At 37.0% G+C, this 24,914-nt stretch overlaps 1 long non-coding RNA gene across 1 annotated transcript in view; it reads right to left on the bottom strand.

Moving 5' to 3' along the window:
- The window catches only part of LOC309625972, a 264,883-nt gene that overhangs the window by 175,838 nt on the left and 64,131 nt on the right, over positions 1-24,914 (bottom strand). Inside the window, exon 2 of the long non-coding RNA XR_014242856.1 lies at positions 10,858-19,248. This is a non-coding gene — a long non-coding RNA (uncharacterized lncRNA). The remainder of the gene's footprint in view (positions 1-10,857; positions 19,249-24,914) is intronic.

Here is a 24,914-nt window from a genome sequence, read left to right as displayed (position 1 = left end):
AGAGATGTTGTTTAAGGTACATACTTGGAACCAGTAGATAAATTAAGTCCTGGAGATCTAATGCACAGCATAGTGATTATAGACAATGATGCTGTATTATAAACTTCAAAGTTGCTAAGAGATCTTAATTGTTCCCATCACAAAAAAGAAATGATAATTATGAGACATGATAGAGGTGTTAGCTAACTCTAGGCTGGTAATCATTTTGCAATATATAAATGTATCAAACCATCATACTGTACATCTTAAACTTACACAAAATTATATGTCAATTACATCTCAATAAAAAGATTTTTTAAAAGGCAATTTAAAATAATCAGATTCATATAGAAATAAAAAGCACATGCCTTAGCTACCCAGTATGTAAAGATAAATCATTATTTTCATGGTAAATTTACTTGTACTAACTGAAGTCATCCTTTTAATAAATTGAAGGCTCAAACCTTTTAATTGCATGCCTCCATTGAATTCCAAAGGATCTAAAGGTATGGACAGATATGATTAATTATTTAATAAACAAACCAAATGTTTGAACATGAAGTAACTCAGATCTAAGAGTCACAATTCCCCAGGCACCATTATTCAAGGAACATTTCTCAGAGAAAATCAAAGCAAGTGAGAATGAGAATTAAGAAGAGGCCATGCTTGGAATCTGTGCCATCTTCTGAATCTATCTTTGTAGATTCAGGGGAGAACAGTTCTCAAAACATTTTCCTCAGTTATAGGGTTTTTTTTTTTCATATGGGGAAATAATTTTCACAAACACATTTTTTATAAAAGGACAAAATTAACCTATAAAACAGTTTAGGACTCTTTGGAGTTTTTTATTTAAATATAATTAAGTATCCCACCTATGAAGAGCTTTGACTTATCTCAATGTTGAGCACTAAACTACTTCATTATTTTGTGTCTCTGGATAGTTGGAAATTATATGATATGCTATTATGAGCGTTAGTATTTGTGTTTTCTCTTGTATTTCGTGAGAACATGTATTTGAGCATTTTCTCCTAGATAACAAAAAAGGATTTGCATAATAAGATTTATATGGCACCTCTTCTTTTATATTCACAACATATAATTAATGCATGAGTAACACGGGGGGTAGGGGCCGTGCCCCTGAGGTCCTACTGTGGCATACTCATACTTTTTTTTTTTTTTTATGGCATACCTTTACATTTATTTAGATCTTTAATTTCTCTCAGCAATGTTTTGTGGTTTTCAGTATAGTGGTTGCACCTTGATCATTAGATTCATTCCTAGGTATTTGCTTTCATTAATTCTAATGCAAATGGTATTTTAAAACGTTCTCATTTTCCATTTTTTGTTGCTAGTACATAGAACAATAACTGATTTTTTATATAGTGACATTATATGCTACAATGTCAAGAAACTCAATTATTCTAGTATTTTTTCATAGATTCTATAGTGTATTCTATGTATACACACGGCCTTCCTGAATAATGGCAGTTTTACTTCTTAATTTCCAATATTTATGGTTTTTATTAATTTTCCTTTCTTATTACACTATCTAAAGTTTCCAGTACAATGTTGAAGATAATTATCTAATAACTTTGCTATTGATCTTACAGGAAAAACACTCAATGTTTCACTATTAGGTAGAATATAGTTAGCTTTAGGTATTTAAGAAATGCCTTTCTCAAATTAAGGAAATTCTTTCATTGTTTCCTTTAAAAAAAACATAATGGGGGCTGAATTTTGTCTAATGCTTCATGTGAACCATATAGCATATGATTTTCCTGTTTATATGATCAGTGTTGTGAATTATATTTTTTTCTCCTTTATTCTGTTAATTTTGTGAATTTAATTGATTTTTTTCAACTTGATTTTTTTCAGACATTTTCCAAATGTTAAATTAACCTTGGGGCTTCCCTGGTGGCGCAGTGGTTGAGAATCTGCATGCCAATGCAGGGGACACAGGTTCGAGCCCTGGTCTGGGAAGATCCCACATGCCGCAGAGCAGCTGGGCCCGTGAGCCACAATTACTGAGCCTGCGTGTCTGGAGCCTGTGCTCTGCAACAAGAGAGGCCGCGACAGTGAGAGGCCCACGCACCGCGATGAAGAGTAGCCCCCACTTGCCACAACTAGAGAAAGCCCTCGCACAGAAACGAAGACCCAACACAGCCATAAATAAATAAATATTAAAAAAAAAAAAATTAACCTTGCATTCCTGTGATAAACACTACTTGGTTGTGATGTGTTACACACACACAAACACACACACACATACACACACTATATATACATATTATTTTTTAAATAGTTTTCTCTTTTAAAGATTACTGGGTTTTTTTGCTTTAACATCTTTATTGGAGTATAATTGCTTTACAATGGTGTGTTAGTTTCGGCTGTATAACAAAGTGAATCAGCTATATGTATACATATATCCCCATATACCCTCCATCATGCGTCTCCCTCCCACCCTCCCTATCCCACCCCTCTAGGTGGTCACAAAGCACCGAGCTGATCTCCCTATGCTATGTAGCTGCTTCCCACTAGCTATCAATTTTATATTTAGGAGCGTATATATGTCAATGCTACTCTCTCACTTCATCCCAGCTTACCCTTCCCCCTCCCCGTCTCCTCAAGTCCATTCTCTACATCTGCGTCTTTATTCCTGTCCTGCCCCTAGGTTCATCAAAACCATTTTTTTTTTAGATTCCATATATATGTATTAGCATATGGTATTTGTTTTTCTCTTGCTGACGTACTTCACTCTGTATGACAGAATCTAGGTCCATCCACCTCACTACAAATAACTCAATTTCATTTCTGAGTATGGCTGAGTAATATTCCATTGTATATATGTGCCACATCTTCTTTACCCATTCATCTCTCAATGGATATTTAGGTTGCTTCCATGTCCTGGCTATTGTAAATAGTGCAGCAATGAACACTGTGTTACATGTCTCTTTTTGAATTATGGTTTTCTCAGGGTATATGCCCAGTAGTGGGATTGCTGGGTCATATGGTAGTTCAATTTTTAGTTTTGGAAGTAACCTCCATACTGTTCTCCATAGTGGCTGTATCAATTTACATTCTCACCAACAATGCAAGACGGTTCCCTTTTCTCCACACCCTCTCCAGCATTGATAGATTGTAGATTTTTTGATGATGGCCATTCTGACCAGTGTGAGGTGATACCTCACTGTAGTTTTGATTTGCATTTCTCTAATGATTAGTGATGTTGAGCATCCTTTCATGTGTTTGTTGGCAATCTGTATATCTTCTTTGGAGAAATGTCTATTTAGATCTTCTGCCCATTTTTGGATTGGGTTGTTTGTTTTTTTGATATTGAGCTGCATGAGCTGCTTGTAAATTTTGGAGATTAATCCTTTGTCAGTTGCTTCGTTTGCAGATATTTTCTCCCATTCTGAGGACTGTCTTTTCATCTTGTCTATGGCTTCCTTTGCTGTGCAAAAGCTCTGAAGTTTCATTAGGTCCCATTTGTTTATTTTTATTTCCATTTCTCTACGAGGTGGGTCATAAAGGATCTTGCTGTGATTTATGTCATAGAGTGTTCTCCCTATGTTTTCCTCTAAGAGTTTTACTGTCTGGCCTTACATTTAGGTCTTTAATCCATTTTCAGTTTATTTTTGTGTATGCTGTTAGGGAGTGTTCTAATTTCATTCTTTTACATGAAGCTGTCTAGTTTTCCCAGCGCCACTTATTGAAGAGGTTGTCTTTTCTCCATTGTATATTCTTGTCTCCTTTATCAAGATAAGGTGACTCCTTATCTTGTCACTAAGAGACTCCTTATCTCTTATATGTGCATGGGTTTATCTCTGGGCTTTCTATCCTGTTCCATTGATCTATATTTCTGTTTTTGTGCAATTATCATACTGTCTTCATACTGTTGCTTTGTAGTATAGTCTGAAGTCAGGGAGCCTGATTCCTCCAGCTCCGTTTTTCTTTCTCAAGTTTGCTTTGGCTATTTGGGGTCTTTTGCGTTTCCATACAAATTGTGAAATTTTTTTTACTAGGTCTGTAAAAAATGCCATTGGCAGTATGATACGGACTGCACTGAATCTGTAGATTGCTTTGGGTAGTATAGTCATTTTCACAATGTTGATTCTTCTAATCCAAGAATATGGTGTATCTCTCCAACTGTTTGTATCATCTTTAATTTCTTTCATCACTGTCTTTTTAAAAATTTTTTATTATTTTTATTTTTGGCTGTGTTGGGTCTTCGTTTCTGTGCGAGGGCTTTCTCTAGTTGTGGCAAGTGGGGGCCACTCTTCATCGCGGCGCGCAGGTCTCTCACTATCGCGGCCTCTCTTGTTGCGGAGCACAGGCTCCAGACACTCAGGCTCAGTAGTTGTGGCTCACGGGCCCAGCTGCTCCGTGGCATGTGGGATCTTCCCAGACCAGGGTTCGAACCCATGTCCCCTGCATTGGCAGGCAGATTCTCAACCACTGCGCCACCAGGAAAGCCCCATCACTGTCTTATAGTTTTCTGCATACAGGTCTTTTGACTACTTAGGTAGGTTTATTCCTAGGTATTTTATTATTTTTGTTGCAATGGTAAATGGGAATATTTCCTTAATTTCTCTTTCAGGTTTGTCATCATTAGTGTATATGAATGCAAGAGACTTCTGTGCATTAATTTTGTATCCTGCTACTTTACCAAATTCATTGATTAGCTCTAGAAGTTTTCTGGAAGCATCTTTAGGATTTTCTATGCATAGTATCATGTCATCTGCAAACAGTGACAGCTATATTTCTTCTTTTCTGATTTGGATTCCTTTTATTTCTTTTTCTTCTCAGATTGCTGTGGCTAAAACTTTCAAAACTATGTTGAATAACAGTGGTGAGAGTGGGCATCCTTGTCTTGTTCCTGATTTTAGAGGAAACGGTTTCAATTTTTTATCACTGAGAATGATGTTGGCTGTGGGTTTGTCATATATAGCCATTATTATGTTGAGGTCAGTTCCCTCTATGCCTACTTTCTGGAGAGTTTTTAACATAAATGGGTGTTGAATTTTGTCAAAAGCTTTCTCTGCATCTGTTGAGATGATCATATGGTTTTTAGCCTTCAGTTTGTTCATATGGTGTATCACATTGATTGATTTGCATATATTGAAGAACCCTTGCATTCCTGGGATAAACCCCACTTGATAATGGTGTATGATCCTTTTTATGTGCTGTTGGATTCTGTTAGCTAGTATTTTGATCAGGATTTTTGCATCTATGTTCATCAGTGATATTGGTCTGCAGTTTTCTTTTTTTGTGACATATCTGTCTGGTTTTGGTACCAGGGTGATGGTGGCCTCATAGAATGAGTTTGGGAGTGTTCCTCCCTCTGCTATATTTTGGAAGAGTCTGAGAAGGATAGGTGTTAGCTCTTGTCTAAATGTTTGATAGAATTCGCCTGTGAAGCCATCTGGTCCCGGGCTTTTGTTTGTTGGAAGATTATTAATCACAGTTTCAATTTCAGTGCTTGAGATTGAACAGTTTATTATTCTATTTCTTCCTGGTTCCGTCTCGGAAGGTTGTGCTTTTCTAAGAATTTGTCCATTTCTTACAGGTTATCAATTTTATTGGCATATACTTGCCTGTAGTAATCCCTTATGATTCTCTGTATTCCTGCAGGGTCAGTTGATACTTCTCTTTTTTCATTTCTAATTCTGTTGATTTGAGTCTTCTCCCTTCTTTTTTGATGAGTCTGGCTAGTGGTTTATCAATTTTGTTTATCTTGTCAAAGAACCAGCTTTTAGTTTTATTGATCTTTGCTATCAATTCCTTCATTTCTTATTCTGTTGATTTGAGTCTTCTCCCTTCTTTTTTGATGAGTCTGGCTAGTGGTTTATCAATTTTGTTTATCTTGTCAAAGAACCAGCTTTTAGTTTTATTGATCTTTGCTATCAATTCCTTCATTTCTTTTTCATTTATTTCTGATCTGATCTTTACGATTTCTTTCCTTCTGCTAACTTTCGGGATTTTTTATTCTTCTTTCTCTAATTGCTTTAGTTGTAAGCTTAGGTTGTTTATTTGAGATCTTTCTTGTTTCTTGAGGTAGGACTGTATTGCTATAAACGTCCCTTTTAGAACTGCTTTTGCTGTATCCCATAGGTTTTGTGTCATCGTGTTTTCATTGTCATTTGTTTCTAGGTATTTTTTGATTTCCACTTTGATTTCTTCAGTGATCTCTTGGTTATTTAGTAGCTTATTGTTTAGCCTCCATATGTTTGTATCTTTTACAGTGTTTTTCCTGTAACTGGAAAAATTATTTTTATTCTTTTTTCTTTATTCTGCTCTGTGGTAGTTATTTCCACTATTTTATCTTCCAGGTCACTTATCCGTTCTTCTGCTTCAGTTATTGTGCTATTGATTCCTTCTAGAGAATTTTTCATTTCATTTATTTTGTTGCTTATCATTGTTTGTTTGCTCTTTAGTTCTTCTAGGTCCTTGTGAAACATTTCTTGTATTTTCTCCATTCTATTTCCAAGAGTTTGGATCATCTTTACTGTCATTACTCTGAATTCTTTTTCAGATAGACCGCCTATTTCCTCTTCTTTTGTTTGGTCTGGTGGGTTTTTTTTTTTTTCTTTTTTAAACATCTTTATTGAAGTATAATTGCTTCACAATGGTGTGTTAGTTTCTGTTTTATAACAAAGTGAATAAGCTACACATATACACACGTTCCCATATCTCCTCCCTCCTGCATCTCCCTCCCTCCCACCCTCCCCATCCCACCCACCCAGGTGGTCACAAAGCACTGAGCTGATCTCCCTGTGCTATGTGGCTGCTTCCCACTAGCTATCTATTTTACATTTGGTAGTGTATATATGTCCATGACACTCTCTCACCCTGTCACATCTGGTGGGTTTTTACCTTGCTCCTTCATCTGCTGTGTATTTCTCTGTCTTCTCATTTTGCTTAAAATTACTGTGTTTGGGGTCTCCTTTTCGCAGGCTGCAGGTTCATAGTTCCCATTGTTTTTGGTGTCTGCCCCCAGTGGGTAAGGTTGGTTCAGTGGCTTGTGTAGGTTTCCTGGTGGAGGGGACTGGTGCCTGTGTTCTGGTGGGTGGGGCTAGATCTTGTCTTTCTGGTGGGCAGGGCTGCATCCGGTGGTGTGTTTTGGGGTTTGTGTGAACTTAGTATGATTTTAGGCCACCTCTCTAACGAGTGGGGTTGTGTTCCTGTCTTGCTAGTTGTTTGGCATGGGGCGTCCAGCACTGGAGCTTGCTGGCTATTGGGTGGAGCTGCTTCTTAGTGTTGAGACGGAGATCTCTGGGAGGGCTCTCACCGATTGATATTATGTGGCGCCAGGAAGTCTCTGTGGGTCCAACGTCCTGAACTCGGCTTTCCCACCTCAGAGGCTCAGGCCTGACCCCCGGCCAGAGCACCAAGACCCTGTCAGCCACACAGCGGAGTTGGCTCTGGCAGAGCTCTGCAGTGCCTGAAAATGCACAACTACCCTGGGAGAACACACAGCATGCCTAAGGCAGTTGCAATGTCACGCTGGCCTCTGCCACTGTAGGCTCACCGCGCATTCCAATTATAACTACTGTACCCCTCCCAACCCCTGGGGTGAGTGAGCCAGAGCCCCCTATTCAGCTACTGCTTTAACCCCGTCCTATCTGGGTGGGAACAGAAGCCTGAGGTCAACCTACACACAGAGGTGGGGCCAAAACCAAAGCTGAACCCCAGGAACTGTGCGAACAAAGAAGAGAAAGGGAAGTTTCTCCCAGCAGTCTCAGGAGCAGCGGATTAAATCCCCACAATCAACTCAAGGCCGTGCATCTGTGGAATACCTGAACAGACAATGAATCAACCCAAAATTGAGACAGTGGACTTTGGGAGCAACTGTAGACTTGGGGTTTGCTATCTACGACTGACTTGCTTCTGATTTTTATGTTTATCTTAGTATAGTTTTTAGCACTTGTTATCATTGGCAGATTTGTTTATTGGTTTGGTTGCTCTCTTTTTTTTTATTATTACTTTTTTATTTTAATAATTTTTTTAATTTTTCTTTTTTTAATTTTTTTTCTGTATGACTATGCAATTGATGCACACAGGATTCTTGGTGGCCGCAGTAGCAGTGTTAGTGTTTCATGCCCGTCTCTGGTGTCCAAGCTGATAGTCACAGCTCGCACCCATTTCTGGAGCTCGTTTAGGTGGTGCTCTGCCTTCTGTGGGCAGACAGGGAAGGAATCCCCTCTCCCCATGCACCCCAAAACAATGGTCTCTTGACTCTTAGGCAGGTCCAGACTTTTTCCCGGACTCCCTCCTGGATAGCTGTGGCACACTAGCCCCCTTCAGGCTGTGTTCTCACAGCCAACCCCAGTCCTCTCCCTGGGATCTGACCCCCAAAGCCCAAGCCTCAACTCCCAGCCCCCACCCACCCTGGCGGGTGAGTAGACAAGCAACTCAGGCTGGTGAGTGTGGGTCAGCACCGATCCTCTGTGCAGGAATCTCTCCACTTTGCCCTCTGCACCCCTGTTGCTGTGCTCTCCTCCATGGCTCTGAAGCTTCCCCCTGCCTGCCCATCCCATCTCTGCCAGTGAAGGGGCTTCCTAGTGCGTGGAAAATTTTCCTCCTTCACAGCTCCCTCCCAGAGGCGCAGGTCCTGTCCCTATTCCTTTGTCTCTGTTTTTTCTTTTTTTTCTTTTGCCCTACCCAGGTATGTGGGGATTTTCTTGCCTTTTGGGAAGTCTGAGGTCTTCTGCCAGTGTTCAGTAGGTGTTCTGTAGGAGTTGTTCCACATGTAGATGTATTTTTGATGTATTTGTGGGGAGGAAGGTGATCTCCACGTCTTACTCCTCCACCATCTTGAAGGATTCCCCCCATGCTCATACTTTGAAATTTTTAGGGTACAATACCAAATTTTGAAATGTGACAGAGTTGTACACATTTTGTAAAATTATGTGTGTCCATTGTGAAGCATGGCACACACACATATTTTTGTTATTTGTGTTACTAGATAAACACCATCAAATATTCACCAATGTGGGGGAGAGAGAGACAGAGAGGCAACGATATAGAAGATGCCAGTGTACTGCACTTCAGGAATTACTGTCTGCGAACTCCTTCAGGAAGCACCAGTCTCACTGTGGTTCATGTGAACAGGAGGAACTCCAGAGATTGTACATTCTCCAGCTACATGACGGCGTGTAACTGCCCCAATAATATGTAGCATCACATACAACATGTGATGAATCTAGTGCAAAATGCACGGACCTCTCTTGGAGGAGGACATGTGTTCATGAAAAGTTATATGTAATATTATGGGGAGATTAAAACAAATCCATCATTTTTTCCACTCCATTGACTTTAGCTTAACCAATGTTATCCTTTCTCAAGTTTATCAGCAAAACAGCTGTCAATAAAAAAATTTAAATTATTGTTATTTTGTACATAGATCTAATTACTCAAATGCTGTTCATGCAAATCTTATAGATGGTAAGTTGTGTTTTGATTTTGTTTTTTGCTTTATTATGATGAATTTGATGTGTGGTGATGGTTTTCAGATCTTAAAAACACACAAAACTTGAAGTCAGGGAAAGAATGACTTGAGGCTTTCAAATATTACCCTGACCCACCCTTTCTAACAGAAAGTGATTTATATTCTGTTCCTCATTGTGATTGTTTGCTCCTACACGGAAAAAATTGATTTTATCCTGCAGTTCAAGCTTGGATAAGTCAGAACACAAAGTAAAATCAGCAAAAGTTATAAATGACCCAAGGCTATGGAAAAATCTTTTACTGCGAACAGCACTCCCCACTCTCTAGAAGTTTCTAGATCTCTTGAATAAATATCTGGTAATACCCTTAGAATTATGGATGAGGACCCCCAGGGCCATGACACAGCAAAACACAGAATCTTATAATGCTTTCTAATATGGGAATGTTTAGATTCTGCTAATTACTGGATTTTTCCTCCTGAATGGCCAGAGCTAACTTAACGCTTGACAACACTGGACAACTTAAATGCCATGTGAAATAAAGAGAAAGAAGTAACACCACTGGCAACTGAAGAGTAACTTTAGGGACCATCAGGGATGTTTCAAGAGAATTAAAATGAGGATCTCTATGTTTTGTGCAATGCAATCATTTTTTCTGTATTTCAGTGAAGTAGTCTGACAAATGCATGGTAAAATGTCACCTGTTTCAGGAGTTGTGACAAAACAGTGAATATATTTTCATGGAATAAGAAGAGTCCAAGGAACCCTAAGGAGACTCACGATATTTGGAACATGTCTGAGCTAATTAAATGGAGTCTCATTTTCCCCCCTTTTTTCCAAATATTCATGTTCCTGCTCTCCTTTGTAAAATCTTTAGACAAAATGCCAAAAAAAAACCCAAACAAATAATCAAAAAACCTAGATAATTTCCTTCTACCTCCATTATCAGAAAGTTATTTTCATGCCCACTGTACTTCCCACCATATTCAGCATCTTCTCACTGCCCTCTAAGAATTACTATATTTCCTACTGTCCAGACCCAGTTAAAGTGTGCAACGATGACTAAGAACAAAGCAGTACACTTAATAAAAAGACTGTGTCTAGTTTCTGGAGTGAGACGGTCTCAAATGACCAGTATTCCACTTCCCATCTGCATACCGTTTTAAACTCAATAAACTTAATTAGGTTGAATTATTATTCTAAATTTTTACAATGGTTTACTTCTTTTGTACTGTTCAATTAATCTTTTCTTCCAATAGTTGGGCTTTTGTATCACACTGTTTATAAAGTATAAAATAAATTAGGACTAAGAAAAAACAAATTATTTTTCATAATATATAGAAATAAGGAAAATAGCCCAATTGTTTCATGATTTATTTTCAACTAGTCCACCAGGTAAAATATAGAGGGGTGAGCAAACATAAAATCTCACCTCTCGATGTCTGTTTTCCTTCCTGTTACTTTCCTTCTCCTCCTCCGTTAGAATACTGAAATGTAAGATTTCATGATCACTATCTCCCAAATTGCCTTGCACTATCACATTCTCATCCCTGCTCTCCTGATTCTTAGAATGGGTCTAGAATAACCTGCTGCCTACCAAATTTCTCTAGGCTATTATCAGAAATGAAGGGATCAATGTTTACTTTAACATAATAAAATCTAATCACAACAAAAGAGTGTTTTCTACTAATGCTATGAGCTATTCTCTACACTTTTGAAAAGCATTACGTAGTGGATCTATTTAAAAGACATGGCCCATGCCTGCACAACAAATTCCAAAGAGTTCAGCCTTGATTGAATATATATACTTTAATAACAGAAAAAAATTAGATTTCAGCCATTTGTAAAATACTTGCATTTATCTTACATACTCAAAACATTCAACCATTACTCTACCACTCATAATTTTTCAGTTATTATTTAATGTCTATAAGTTTACTTTTTTCCTATTTTTATAACATTTGCAAACATTTAGACACCAGAGATTTTTTTTAATGTTTTACTCCTATATATTTACTGCATATATTCTTTAATGAATAAACCATCTGCAAAAGTATTATGACAATTTTTTGCTTCCAATAATGTCAGGTAACATTCAACACACTTCAAAGGTTAAAATCTTACAGAGTATATTTTTCTGAACACTCTGTAAATCATGCAATACTTCTACATCAACACCATAAATTCAGAAATTAAGGAGACTACTTCTAAATTACCCACAGGGTAAAGAGCAAGTATGAAGGGTATTAGAAAATATTATGAACTGAAAACTGGCTTTTCCAAAATTTTAATATGAAGCTTTAAAGTTAATTTATTGTTCTTTTTAAACTTTATATAAGTATTTATGTAATTAATTTTCAAGAAAAAATAAAAAGAATAAAATATAAAAGGATAGAAACCAATGAAATATCATACAAACACGCTCTAACCATGTTTAGAACATGTTCTAACATGTTAATTTCATGTCAATGAAATCTAGAATTAGCTCTTTGAAAAAAATTAATAAAACTGATAAACCCCTGGGAACACTGATCAAGAAAAAAGACAGAAAATAGAAACTATATCAAAAATGACAATGTACGTGATTATTAATCTCAAAGATGTCAACAAAGATAATAACAACAGGGACTTCCCCGGAAGTCCAGTGGTTAAGACTCCCTGCTTCCACTGCAGGGGGCAGGGGTTTGATCCCTGGTTGCCAAACTAAGATCCCACAAGCCTTGGGACATGGTTAAAAAAAAAAGAGAGAGATAATAACAACATATTAGAGAAAATGGCAATGATTCTGGAGTATAAATAGATTAACTCTTAGAAAAATATTAATATACCTCATAAAGCCTGACCAAATAGAGACAGAAATCTAAATCATCATATAATTTTAAATAAACTGAATTATTAAAATTATATTCCCACAAAGAAAAATTCTAGACCTCAGACACTATACTTGTGAATTTTACCAAATATTTAGTGAAAGAATTGTGCCAATATTTCACAGAATTGCCCAGAAAATAGACAACTGTTAAATACATTCTAACCAGTTCTACATACTGGCAAAAATTTGATACCAAATCTTAATAGAGACATGATAATAATGGAATATTAAAAGCTAACCTCATATATATATTACATACATATTCATAAGAACATGAAATTGATATAATTGAAAAGCTATTCATAATAAAAAAGTCACCAATCTAAAAATCAAATTACACTTCCTTAGTCTGATAAAGGAAGAGTATGTACAAAACACTCAAGGGAAACAACATATTTAATAGATAAATGTTGAAAGCTTTCTCTCTGAAACTGAGACCAGGATGCCTCTCTCACCACATTTATTTTGTGTATTACTGAACTGTTAGCCCATCCAATAAGGCACAAACTAATAATGGAATATATAAGCCTTTAAAACAAAGAAATAAAACTCTCATTATCCACAGTCTATATGGTTCTGCACTTAAAAAGTTCAGTAAAAGGTACAGAAAATGTATTAAAATTTAATATAAAATAATCAAATTTAAATAATACAAATGAAGAGAAACTGAAACTTTAAAATAAATAACATGTACAATACTACCTAAATATTTAATAACCATGAGTATATAGAAAAAGATAGTCAAGAATTTTATACCAAAATCTGTAAATGTGATTGAAAATAATTAAAGGACATATAAATTAAATGAAGGATACAGTGTTTTCACAGATTAGTAGGCAAACTGAAAAAAATGTGAATTCTTCACAAATTAACTCATAAATTCAATGTAATTCCCCATAATAAGTTTCAGCATTTGTTTGTCCTTTAAATGAGCATCTAAATAAGAAATACATATGGAAATATGAAGCACCAGGAATAATAAAGATATTCTTAAAGACATATCTTCAAAACAAGGATGGGAAAAGGAGATGTGGTACAGACTGAGAGTCAAGATGGCAGTGTGGGAAGACTCCTAGTTAGCGTCTCCCCACAACTAGGACACCCGCCGGCCACTGGTGGAGGACCCTGACGACCAAGGAGACAGGTGGAACTTCCAACCGGTAGGACGTGGGGGGACTGAGGAGGGGAGAGGAAATGGAGGCCAGATAGGATCGGTGCCCCTGAGGCCGGGGAGATCAGAAGAGGCAGGCAAGAGGGGCCTTCCAGAAGGAGCAGGAGAGGAGCAGAGGGTGACTGCCCTGCCCACTTGGGCACAGGGACCCTGCTGAGCTCCCAGGCCGATCCCCTGCCCTCCAAGCTCCCCACCAACCCTGGGGGCATTGGGCCTGGGGGCATAGGAGGGAGGCTGGGGAGATCAGGAGAAGCAGGTGGGAGGGGCCCTCCAGGACTGGAAGAGCAGGAGAGGAGAGGAGGGCATTTGCCCCACCCACTCAACCTCAGGAAGCCTGCTGGGCTCCCAGGTGAAGTCCCCCGCCCTCTGAGACCAGGCGTAGGGGGCACACCTGGGCCCCTTCTGTTCTGTTGAGCCTAAGCCCCAGCCCCCACAGCCCCCAGGACCTTTTCCAGTCCTGTGGGTCCTAAGCATAGGCCCCGCCCTCCACAGCCAAGGCCTTTTTCCCCTTTTTTTTTTTCTTTACCCTCCTGCTTTTTTTTTTTACTATTGTGGTACTGTTGTACCTTCTGGTTGTCAATTCATCTATATTTTTATTTTTATACTCTTTCTAACATATCTGTTAGCTTCCTAGCCTAATTTTATTTTTTACTTTATTATTTGTTCTCCTTTTTTTTTTTTCTCCACCCCAAGCAGCTTGCAGGATCTTGGTGCATGAGGCGGGTGTCAGTCCGAAGCTCCTGTGGTAGGAGTTTTGAGTCCGAGCCACTGGACTAACAGAGAACCTCAGAGCCCAGGGACTATTCATTGGAGTGAGGTCTCACGGAGGTCCTCATCTCAGCACCAAGACCCATCTCTACCCAACAGCCTACAAACTCCAGTGCTGGAAGCCTCAGACCAAACAGCAAGTAAGACAGGAACACAATCCCACTCATAAAAAAAAAAAAAAAAAAGAGACGGCAAAAAAATATGTCAAAGATGAAGGAGCAAGGTAAAAACCTACAAGATCAAACAAATGAAATGGAAATAGGCAATCTACCTGAAAAAGAATTCAGAGTAATGATAGTAAAGATGATCCAGAATCTCGGAAATAGAATGGAGGCACAGACTGAACAAATACAAAAGCGGTTTAACAAAGACCTAAAAAACTAAAGAACAAACAAACAGAGATGAACAACCCAATAACTGAAATGAAAAATACACTAGAAGGAATCAATAACAGAATAACTGAGGCAGAAAAACGTATAAGTGAGCTGGAAGACAAAATGGTGGAAATAACTGCCAAGGAGCAGAATAAAGAAAAAAGAATGAAAAGAATTGACGACAATCTCAGAGACCTCTGGGACAACACTAAACACACCAACATTCAAATTATAGGAGTACCAGAAGAAGAAGAGAAAAAGAAAGGGTCTGAGAAAATATTTGAAGAGATTATAGTTGAAAACTTCCCTAACATGGGAAAAGAAATAGTCACCCAAATCCAGGAAGCACAGAGAGTCCCATACAGGATAAACTCTAGGAAAAACACAACTAGATACTTATTAATCAAACTAACAAAAATTAAATTCAAGGAAAAAATATTCAAAGCAGCAAGGGGAAAACAAAAAAATAACTTACAAAGGAATCCCCATAAGGTTTTCAGCTGATTTTTCAGCAGAAAACTCTGCAGGCCAGAAGAGAGTGGCAGGATATACTTAAAGTAATGAAAGAGAAAAACCTACAACCAAGATTACTCTACCCAGCAAGAATCTCATTCAGATTCAATGGAAAAATCAAAAGCTTTTCAGGCAAGCAAAAGCTAAGAGAATTCAGCACCACCAAACCAGTTTTACAACAAATGCTAAAGAAACTTCTCTAGGCGGGAAACACAGAAGAAAAAGACCCACAAAAACAAACACAAAACAATTAAGCAAATGGTAATAGGAACATACATGTCGATAACAACCTTGAATGTAAATGGATTAAATGCCCCAACAAAAAGACAAAGACTGGCTGAATGGATACAAAAACAAGACCCATATATTTGCTGTCTACAAGAGACCCACTTCATACGTAGGGACACTACAGACTGAAAGTGAAGGGATGGAAAAAGATATCCATGCCAATGGAAATCAAAAGAAAGCTGGAGTAGCAATTCTCATATCAGATAAAATAGATTTTAAAATAAAGACTGTTATAAGAAATAAGGAAGGACACTACATAATGATCAAAGGCTCACTCCAAGAAGAAGACATAACAATTATAAATGTTTATGCACAGGAGCACCTCAATACATAAGGCAAATGCTAACAACCATGAAAGGATAAATCAACATAACACAATAATAGTAGGGGACTTTAACACCCCACTTACACCAATGGACAGATCATAAAACAGAAAATAAATAAGGAAACACAAGTTTTAAATGACGCAACAGACCAGATAGATTTAACTGATATTTATAGAACATTCCACCCAAAAGTGGCAGAATACACTTTCTTCTCAACTGCACATGGAACATTCTCTAGGACAGATTACATCTTGGGTCACAAATCAAGCCTCAGAAAATTTAAGAAAACTGAATTCATATCAAGCATCTTTTCTGACCACAACACTATGAGATTGGAAATCAATTACAGGGAAAAAAACTCTAAGAAACACAAATACATGAAGGCGAAACAATACGCTACAAATAACCAAGAGATCACTGAAGAATTCAAAGAGCTTTAAAAATACATAGAAACAAAAGACAATGAAAACACGATGACTGAAAACCTATGGGAAGCAGCAAAAGCAGTTCTAAGATGGAAGTTTATAGCAATTCAATCTCACATCAAGAAACAAGAAAAATCTCAAATAAACAATCTAACCCTACACTTAAAACAACTAGAGAATGAAGAACAAAGAAAACCCTAAGTCAGTAGAAGGAAAGAAATCATAGAGATCAGAGCAGAAATAAATGAAATAGAAATGAAGAAAACAATAGCAAAGATAAATAAAACTAAAAGCTGGTTCTTTGAGAAGATAAACAAAATTGACAAACCCTTAGCCAGACTCATCAAGAAAGAAAGGGAGAGGATGCAAATCAATAAAATTAGAAATGAAAAAGGAGAAATCACAACTGACACTGCAGAAATACAAAGGATTATAAGAGACTACTACAAATAACTATATGCCAATAAAATGGACAACCACGAAGAAATGGACAAATTCTTGGAAAGGTACAATTTTCCAAGTTTGAACCAGGAAGAATTAGAAAATATAAAGAGACCTACCACAAGTAATGAAATTGAAGCCATAATTAAAAATCTTCCTACAAACAAAAGTCCAGGACCAGATGGCTTCACAGGTGAATTCTATCAAACATATAGAGAAGAGCTAACACCGATCCTTCTCAAACTCTTCCAAAAATTGCAGAGGGAGAAACACTCCCAAATTCATTCTACAAAGCCACCATCACCCTGATACCAAAAGCAGAAAAAGACATCACAAAAAAAAATTATAGGCCAATATCACTGATGAACATAGATGCAAAAATCCTGATCAAAATACTAGCAAACAGAAACCAACAACACATTAAAAGGATCATACACCATGATCAAGTGGGATTTATACCAGGGATGCAAGGATTCTTCGATACACACAAATCTATCAACGTGATACACCACATTAACAAATTAAGCAATAAAAACCATATGATCATCTCAATAGATGCAGAAAAAGCTTCTGAAAAAATTCAACAACCATTTATGATAAACACTCTCCAGAAAATGGGCATAAAGGGAACCTATCTCAACATAATAAAGACCATATATAACAAACCCCAGCAAGCATTATAATCAATGGTGAAAAACTGAAAGCATTTACACTAAGATCAGGAACAAGACAAGGATGTCCACTCTCACCACTCTTATTCCACATAATTTTGGAAGTCCTAGCCATGGCAATCAGAGAAGAAAAAGATATAAAAGCAATACAGATTGGAAAAGAAGAAGTAAAACTGTCACTCTTTACAGATGACATGATACTATACAGAGAAAATCTTAAAGATGTCACCAGAAAACTACTAGAACTAATCAATGAATTTGGTAAGGTTGCAGGATACAAAATTAATGCACAGAAATCTCTGGCATTCCTATACACCAATAACAAAAAATCAGAGAGAGAAATTAAGGAAACAATCCCATTTACCATTGCTACAAAAAGAATAAAATACCTAGGAGTAAACCTGCCTAAGGAGGTGAAAGACTTGTACTCAGAAAACTATAAAACACTGATGAAAGAAATCAAAGATGACATAAACAGATGGAGAAATATACCATGTTCTTGGATTGGAAGAATCAATACTGTGAAAATGACTATACTACCCAAAGCAATCTACAGATTCAATGCAATCCCTATCAAACTACCAATGGCATTCTTCACAGAATTAGAACAAAAAACTTTACAATTCGTATGGAAACACAAAAGACCCCAAATAGCCAAAGCAATCTTGAGAAATAAAAACGGAGTTGGAGGTATCAGGCTCCCTGACTTCAAACTTTACCACAAAGCTACAGTAATCAAGACAGTATGAGACCAGCACAAAAATAGAAATATAGATCAATAGTACAGGATAGTTGCCCAGAGATACACCCATGCACATATGGTCACCTAATGTCCAACAAAGGAGGCAAGAACATGCAGTGGAGAAAAGACAGCCTCTTCAACAAGTGGTGCTGGGAAAACTGGACAGCTACATGTAAAAGAATGAAATTAGAACACTACCTAACACCATACACAAAAAATAAACTCCAAATGGATTAAAGACCTAAATGTAAGACAAGACACTATAAAACTCTTAGAGGAAAACATCGGAAAAACACTCTTTGACATAAACCACAGCAAGATCTTTCTCACCCACCTCCTAGAGTAACAGAAATAAAAACATAAATAAACAAATGGGACGTAATTAAACTTAAAAGCTTTTGCACAGCAAAGGAAACCATAAACAAGACAAAAAGACAACCCTCAGAACTGGAGAAAATATTTGCAAATGAAACAACAGACAAAGGATTAATCTCCAAAATATACAAACAGCTCATGGAGCTCAATATCGAAAAAACAAACAATCCAGTTAAAAAATGGACAGAAGACCTAAATAGACATTTCACCAAGGAAGACATACAGATGGCCAAGAAGAATATGAAAAGATGCTCAACATCACTAATTATTAGAGAAATGCAAATCAAAACTACAATGAGGTATCACCTCATGCCGGTCAGAATGGCCATTATCAAAAAATCTAGAAACAATAAATGCTGGGAAGGGTGTGGTGAAAAGGGAGCCCTCCTGCAGTGTTGGTGGGAATGTAAATTGATACAACCACTATGGAAAACAGTATGGAGCTTCCTTAAAACACTAAAAATATAACTACCATATGACCCAGCAATCCCACTACTGGGCATATACCCTGAGAAAACCATAATTCAAAAAGAGACATGTAACACAATGTTCATTACAGCACTATTTACAATAGCCAGGACATGGAAGCAACCTAAATGTCCATCGACAGATGAATGGATAAAGAAGACGTGGCACATATATACAATGGAATATTACTCAGCCATAAAAAGAGATGAAATTGAGTTATTTGTAGTGAGGTGGATGGACCTAGAGTCCGTCATACAGAGTGAAGCAAGTCAGAAAGAGAAAAACAAATACCATATGCTAACGCATATATATGGAATCTTAAAAAAAAAAAATGGTACTGATGAACCTAGTTGCAGGGCAGGAGTAAAGATGTAGACATAAAGAATGGACTTGATGACACGGGGTGGGAGGGGGAAGCTGGGGCGAAGTGAGAGTAGCATCGACATATATACACTACCGAACGTAATAGTTAGCTAGTGGGAAGCAGCAGCATAGCACAGGGAGATCAGCTTGGTGCTTTGCGATGACCTAGAGGGGTGGAATAGGGAGGATGGGAGGGACGCTCAAGAGGGAGGGGATATGGGGACATATGTATGCATGTGGCTGATTCACTTTGGTGTACAACAGAAACTAACCCAGTATTGTGAAGCAATTATACTCCAATAAAGATCTATTTAAAAAAAAACAAACAAGAATGGAAGATTAACTCTCCCATACATTAACACATTGCAAAGTTACAGTAATTAAGACAGTGGATTTGGTACAGAGATAAGCAGAGGAACTAATGCAATAAAACAGCATGTCTAGAAACATACCCTTACATCTTTTGGCCTCTGGGTTAGGACAATTTTGGTACTGTGAACAAGTGGGAAAAAGATGAACTTTGGGTAACTGGTGATGCACCAATTGCATAGTCATTCAGAAAAAAAAAAAAAAGAAATGTGATCTTCACCTCATTTCATACAGAAAATAGAACTCAGAGGTTGAAGGAAAAGAATAAAATCTTCAGAAGCTATAAAAGAAACTATCCTTATGAGCTAGAGGTAGTAAAAAAAATGCTTGGAAAACCCCAAATCATAAACATAAAGAGAAAACTGAAAAATCGCATGCTTTAAGACTGGATTTTCTGTTCTCAGAAGTCACCATTAAAATAATCAAAAGGGAAAGCCACAGAGTGGGAGAATATATTTCAACACATGTAACTGACAAAGTTCATGTATTCAAAATATATAAAATATGCATGTTAAAAACAAATTCAGACAATGAAATAAACAAATGGGCAACAGGTTTGAACATACAATTTAAAACTAGAAAATTCAAAGGGCAATAGGCACATATTTATATATTTTAAATGTCTTAATATTAGAAACCGTGCAAATACAAATTTAACAACAGATACCACTATACACACTCTTGAATGCCTGAGATGAAAAATACAGAGCATACATAGAGTTGCCAAGAATGTGAGGCAAAAAGAATTCTTATACACCACTGATAGGAGTGTGAACCATCCATCGGTCTGTCCATGTGCCTATGCTATGCTACAGCCATTCTACTCCTAGCTAGGCCCACTGTCAATTAGAAATGCACATACATGTGCATGAAGAGACAATGTTTGTATCAGCAATATGCATAATAGACAAAAGTGAAAACTGATCAATATCTCCACCAAAAGTAGAATAAAGAAATATAGCATACTCAGGAAATGGAATAGAGTAACTTGAGAACTTTTAAATTACAGCTATAGGCATCTAATCTTGAATAATCATACTCTTGAATAAAATAATCCAGGTAAAATTATTCCACCATATTTCATTTATATGTAGCTTCTAAAACATGCAATGGAACTATGGTGTTGCCATCAGCATGATGTTTACCTCTGGAGGCAGGCGCTCATGGTTGGGAGGATGCCTAAGAGGGCTTTCTGGGGCTGGCCATGGGAATTGTGGTTGCACAAGACTTGATGTCTTCTGATAATTTATTGAGCTGTTTACTTATATATTACATCTAGTGCGCTTTTACACAGTGTAGTATACCTTATTCCTCATGTTCCTGTTTTTACAGAATAAAATCTATTACAACAGGACATAAGATTTTGTGCACGTTTCTTTCTTGCTCACTGAATGAGGCTACACTATGACAGTGTTCTTGCTTTTCATTCTCAGCCAACATTTCTCACTGCCTAAGCAACTTCACACTACAATTCTCTGCTGCAATAATTAAGAATAAAGAAGAGACCAGAAATCAAAATGTCTAATTAACTTTGGAGCCTTTGTCCATGTACAATGGCCTGAGAGTGACAATACCACTTCCATCAGCTTACACACTCATCAGATAGTGTAACAGCTCTTAAATGGATCAGATGCCTTATTTGGGGTTCCCAAATAAAGTCTCTTCGTTGTTTGCCCTATATTTAAACAAGTGTTTCTAAACTTGTCCACAGAACACTAGTTTCCTCTGTTTTTAATTCATGTCTCCCAGTCTCCCACAGTGTTCTTCATTTCAATTAATGGAAACTCCATCCTTCCAGTTGCTGAGGCTAAAAGAAACTTGAGTTGTCACTGAATGGTGCTTCCTCTCACTTGCATGTAATTCATGAGCATATCCTATAGGCTCTATATTCAAAATATAACCAGAATCCAACTATTTTCACCATAACCTCTATGAACTCATTAGTCTAAATCACCACTATTTTGTGCATGATAACTGAAGTAGCTCCATCACCAGTCTCCCTGTTTCTGCTTTTGCCACCTATCGGTCTATGTGGAATAATCTTCCCCTGGATATTTATTTTGTTAATTGGGGTAAAATATGCATAACATAAAATTTACCATTTTAATCATTTTTGAGTGCACAGTTCAATGACATTAAGTACATTCACACTGTTGTGCAACCATTACTACCATATCCATCTCCAGAACTCTTTTCATTTGACAAACAGAAACTCTGTCCCCATTAAACAATAACTCCCCGTTTCCCATTTCCCCTTTCCCCTATCCCCTGGCAACCACTGTGCTACTTTCTATCTTTATGAATTTGACTATTTCAGTTACCTCAAAGAAGTGGAATCACATAATATTTGCCTATTGCTTTTGGCTTATTTCACTTTTCACTTATCATAGTGTCCTCAAGATTGATCCATATTATAGCATGTGGCAGAATTTCATTCTTTTTTTAAAGCTGAATAATATTCCATTGTAGGTATATATAACATGTTGTTTACCCATTCATCTACTGATGGACACTTGGGTTGCTTCCATCTTTTGGCTACTGTAAATAATGCTGCTATAAACACTGGTGTAGAAATACCTGTTTGAAAATCTGCTTTCAATATTCTGGGTATAGGGCTTCCCTGGTGGTACAGTGGTTGAGAATCTGCCTGCCAATGCAGGGGACATGGGTTCGAGCCCTGGTCTGGGAAGATCCCACATGCCGCGGAGCAACTGGGCCCGTGAGCCACAATTACTGAGCCTGCACGTCTGGAGCCTGTGCTCTGCAACAAGAGAGGCCACGACAGTGAGAGGCCTGCGCACCGCAATGAAGAGTGGCCCCGGCTCGCCACAACTAGAGAAAAGCCCTCGCACAGAAACGAAGACCCAACACAGCCAAAAATAAAAATAATAAAATAAATAAATTTATAAAAAAAAAAAAAAAAAAATATTCTGGGTATATACACAGAAGCATAATTGCTGGATCTTATGGTAATTCAATGGTTTTTTGAGAAACAGCCATACTGTTTTCTACAGTGGCTGCACCATTTTACATTCCTAACAGGAATACACAAGGGTTCCTACTTCTCCATATCCTCACCAATACTCGTTAATTTATGGTTTTGGTGGGGGAGGGTTGTGTGTAAAAGTCATCTTACAGTTGCTAAGTAGTATCTCATGGTGGTTTTGATTTGCATTTCCCTAATGATTAGTGATGTTGAACAACTTTTCATGTGTTTATTGGCCATTTGTTCTTTGGAGAAATGTCTATTCAAGTCTTTTACTCATTTCTGAATTAGGTTGCTTGATTTTTGCTGTTGTTGTTGAGCTGTAGGAGTTATTTATTCTGAATATTAATCCCATCAGATATATGATTTGTAAATATTTTCTTTCCTGTGGGCTGTCTCACTTGGCTGATCAAGTCTCTTGATGCTCAAAAGTTTTTAATTTTAAAAAAGGTCCAGTTTCTCTATTTTTTCTTTTGTTGTCTGAGTTTCCTGTATAATGTATAAGAATTTATTACCAAATCCAGTGTCAGGAAGATTTTTCCCCTATGCGTCTTTCTAAGATCTTATAGTTTTAGCTCTTATGTTTAGGTCTTTCATCCATTTTGAATTAATTTTTGTATATGGGTCAAACTTAATTCTTCTGCATGTGGCTATCCAATTTTTACAGCACCATCTGTTGAAAAGATCGTCCTTTCCCCTTTGAATAGTCTTGGCACCCTTGCCAAAAATCATTTGACCATGTATGTGAGGGTTTATTTCTCAGCTCTCTATTCTATTTCATTGGTCTATATGTCTTTCTTTCTGCCAGTACAACACTGTTTTGATTACTGTAGCTTTGTATTAAGTTTTGAAATTAGGAACCGTGAGACCTCCAACTTTTTTCTTCTTCTTCAAGATTGTTTTGGCTATTTGAGGTTCCTTGAGATTTCAAGTGAATTTAAGGATGATTTTTTTCCTTTTTCTGCAAAAACGTCATTGGGATTTTGATAGGGATTGCATTGAATCTATAGATCATTCTAGATAGTATTAACATCTTAAAAATATTAAATCCTCCAATTCATGCCAGATGCCTTTACATATCTTTGTGTCTTTTTCAAATTTCTTTCAGCTACATTTTACAGTTTTTAGCATACAAGTCTTTTACCTCCTTGGTTAAATTTATTCCTAAGGATTTTATTCTTTTTTATGTGACTGTAAATTAATTACTATGTAGAAACACAACTGATTTTGTGTGTAATTTTGTATCCTAACATTTTGCAATTCCTTTAATAGTTCTAACAGGGGTGTGTGTGTGTGTGCGTGTAATCTTTGGTGTATTTTACATACAAGGTTATATCATCCGCAAAAAGAGATAATTTTTCTTTCTTCTTTCTAATTTGGTTATTTCTCTTTTTTTCCAAATTACTCTGGCCAGAACTTCCAATACTATGTTGATTAGAAGTGGTTAAAGAAGGTATCCTTGTCTTCTTCCTGATCTTAGAAGAAAAGTTTTTCAGTCTTCAAGTATAAAACTGGCTGTAACTTTTTCATATATGACCTTTATTATTTTGAAGTGTTCTTCTTTCATTTCTAGTTTGTTGAGTGTTTTTGTCATGAAAATATGTTGGGTTCTGCCAAATGGTTTCTCTGCATTGAGACAATCATATGTGGTTTTTTCTTTATTCTGTTAATGTAGTTTATTAGATTGATTGATTTTCAAATGTTGAACCCACACCCCACTCTGGATATTTCTATGGCTCAATCCCTTACTCATTTCCATCTGTTTTTTGAATGCCATCAGTCAGTAATGTCTACTATGATCATTCTATTTACATTCATTCAGCTCCGCCACTCTCACTTGTCCTGATTTATTCATTGTTAGTTTTTCCTGTAATGTATGCCTGCTAGAAATGGATTCTTTCAGGTTTTATGTTAAAATGCCTTAATTTCATCTTCGTGTTTGATGGTAGTTTCACAAAATATAAACATCTTGGTTGAACATTTTAATTTTTTCTTTCAGGATTTTGAATAAGTATTTCTGCTGCCTGCTGGTCTCCATTTTGATGATGAGAAATCAGTGCTAATCTTCTTGCTGTCCCCAAAATATAATGTGTCCTTTCTCTCTTGTTGCTCTTAAGATTTTGTCTTCAACCTTGTCTTTCAGCCATTTGACTATGATGAATTTAGGTGTGGTTCCCTTTGTGCTTATACTACTTGAGGTTCATTGAGCATCTTTGATGTTTAAAGTAATTTTATTTTAAACCAAATTTGGAAAATTTTGGTCATCATTTCTTCAAATACTTTTTCTGCCCCTTATCTTTCTTCTCTAGTTTGTCATTTATACATATTTTTAAATGC

This window comes from Balaenoptera borealis (genome assembly GCF_965194805.1).
Source record: "Balaenoptera borealis genome assembly, chromosome: 3".
NCBI lineage: Eukaryota > Metazoa > Chordata > Mammalia > Artiodactyla > Balaenopteridae > Balaenoptera > Balaenoptera borealis.
This window is presented reverse-complemented; position numbering and strand designations above follow the sequence as displayed.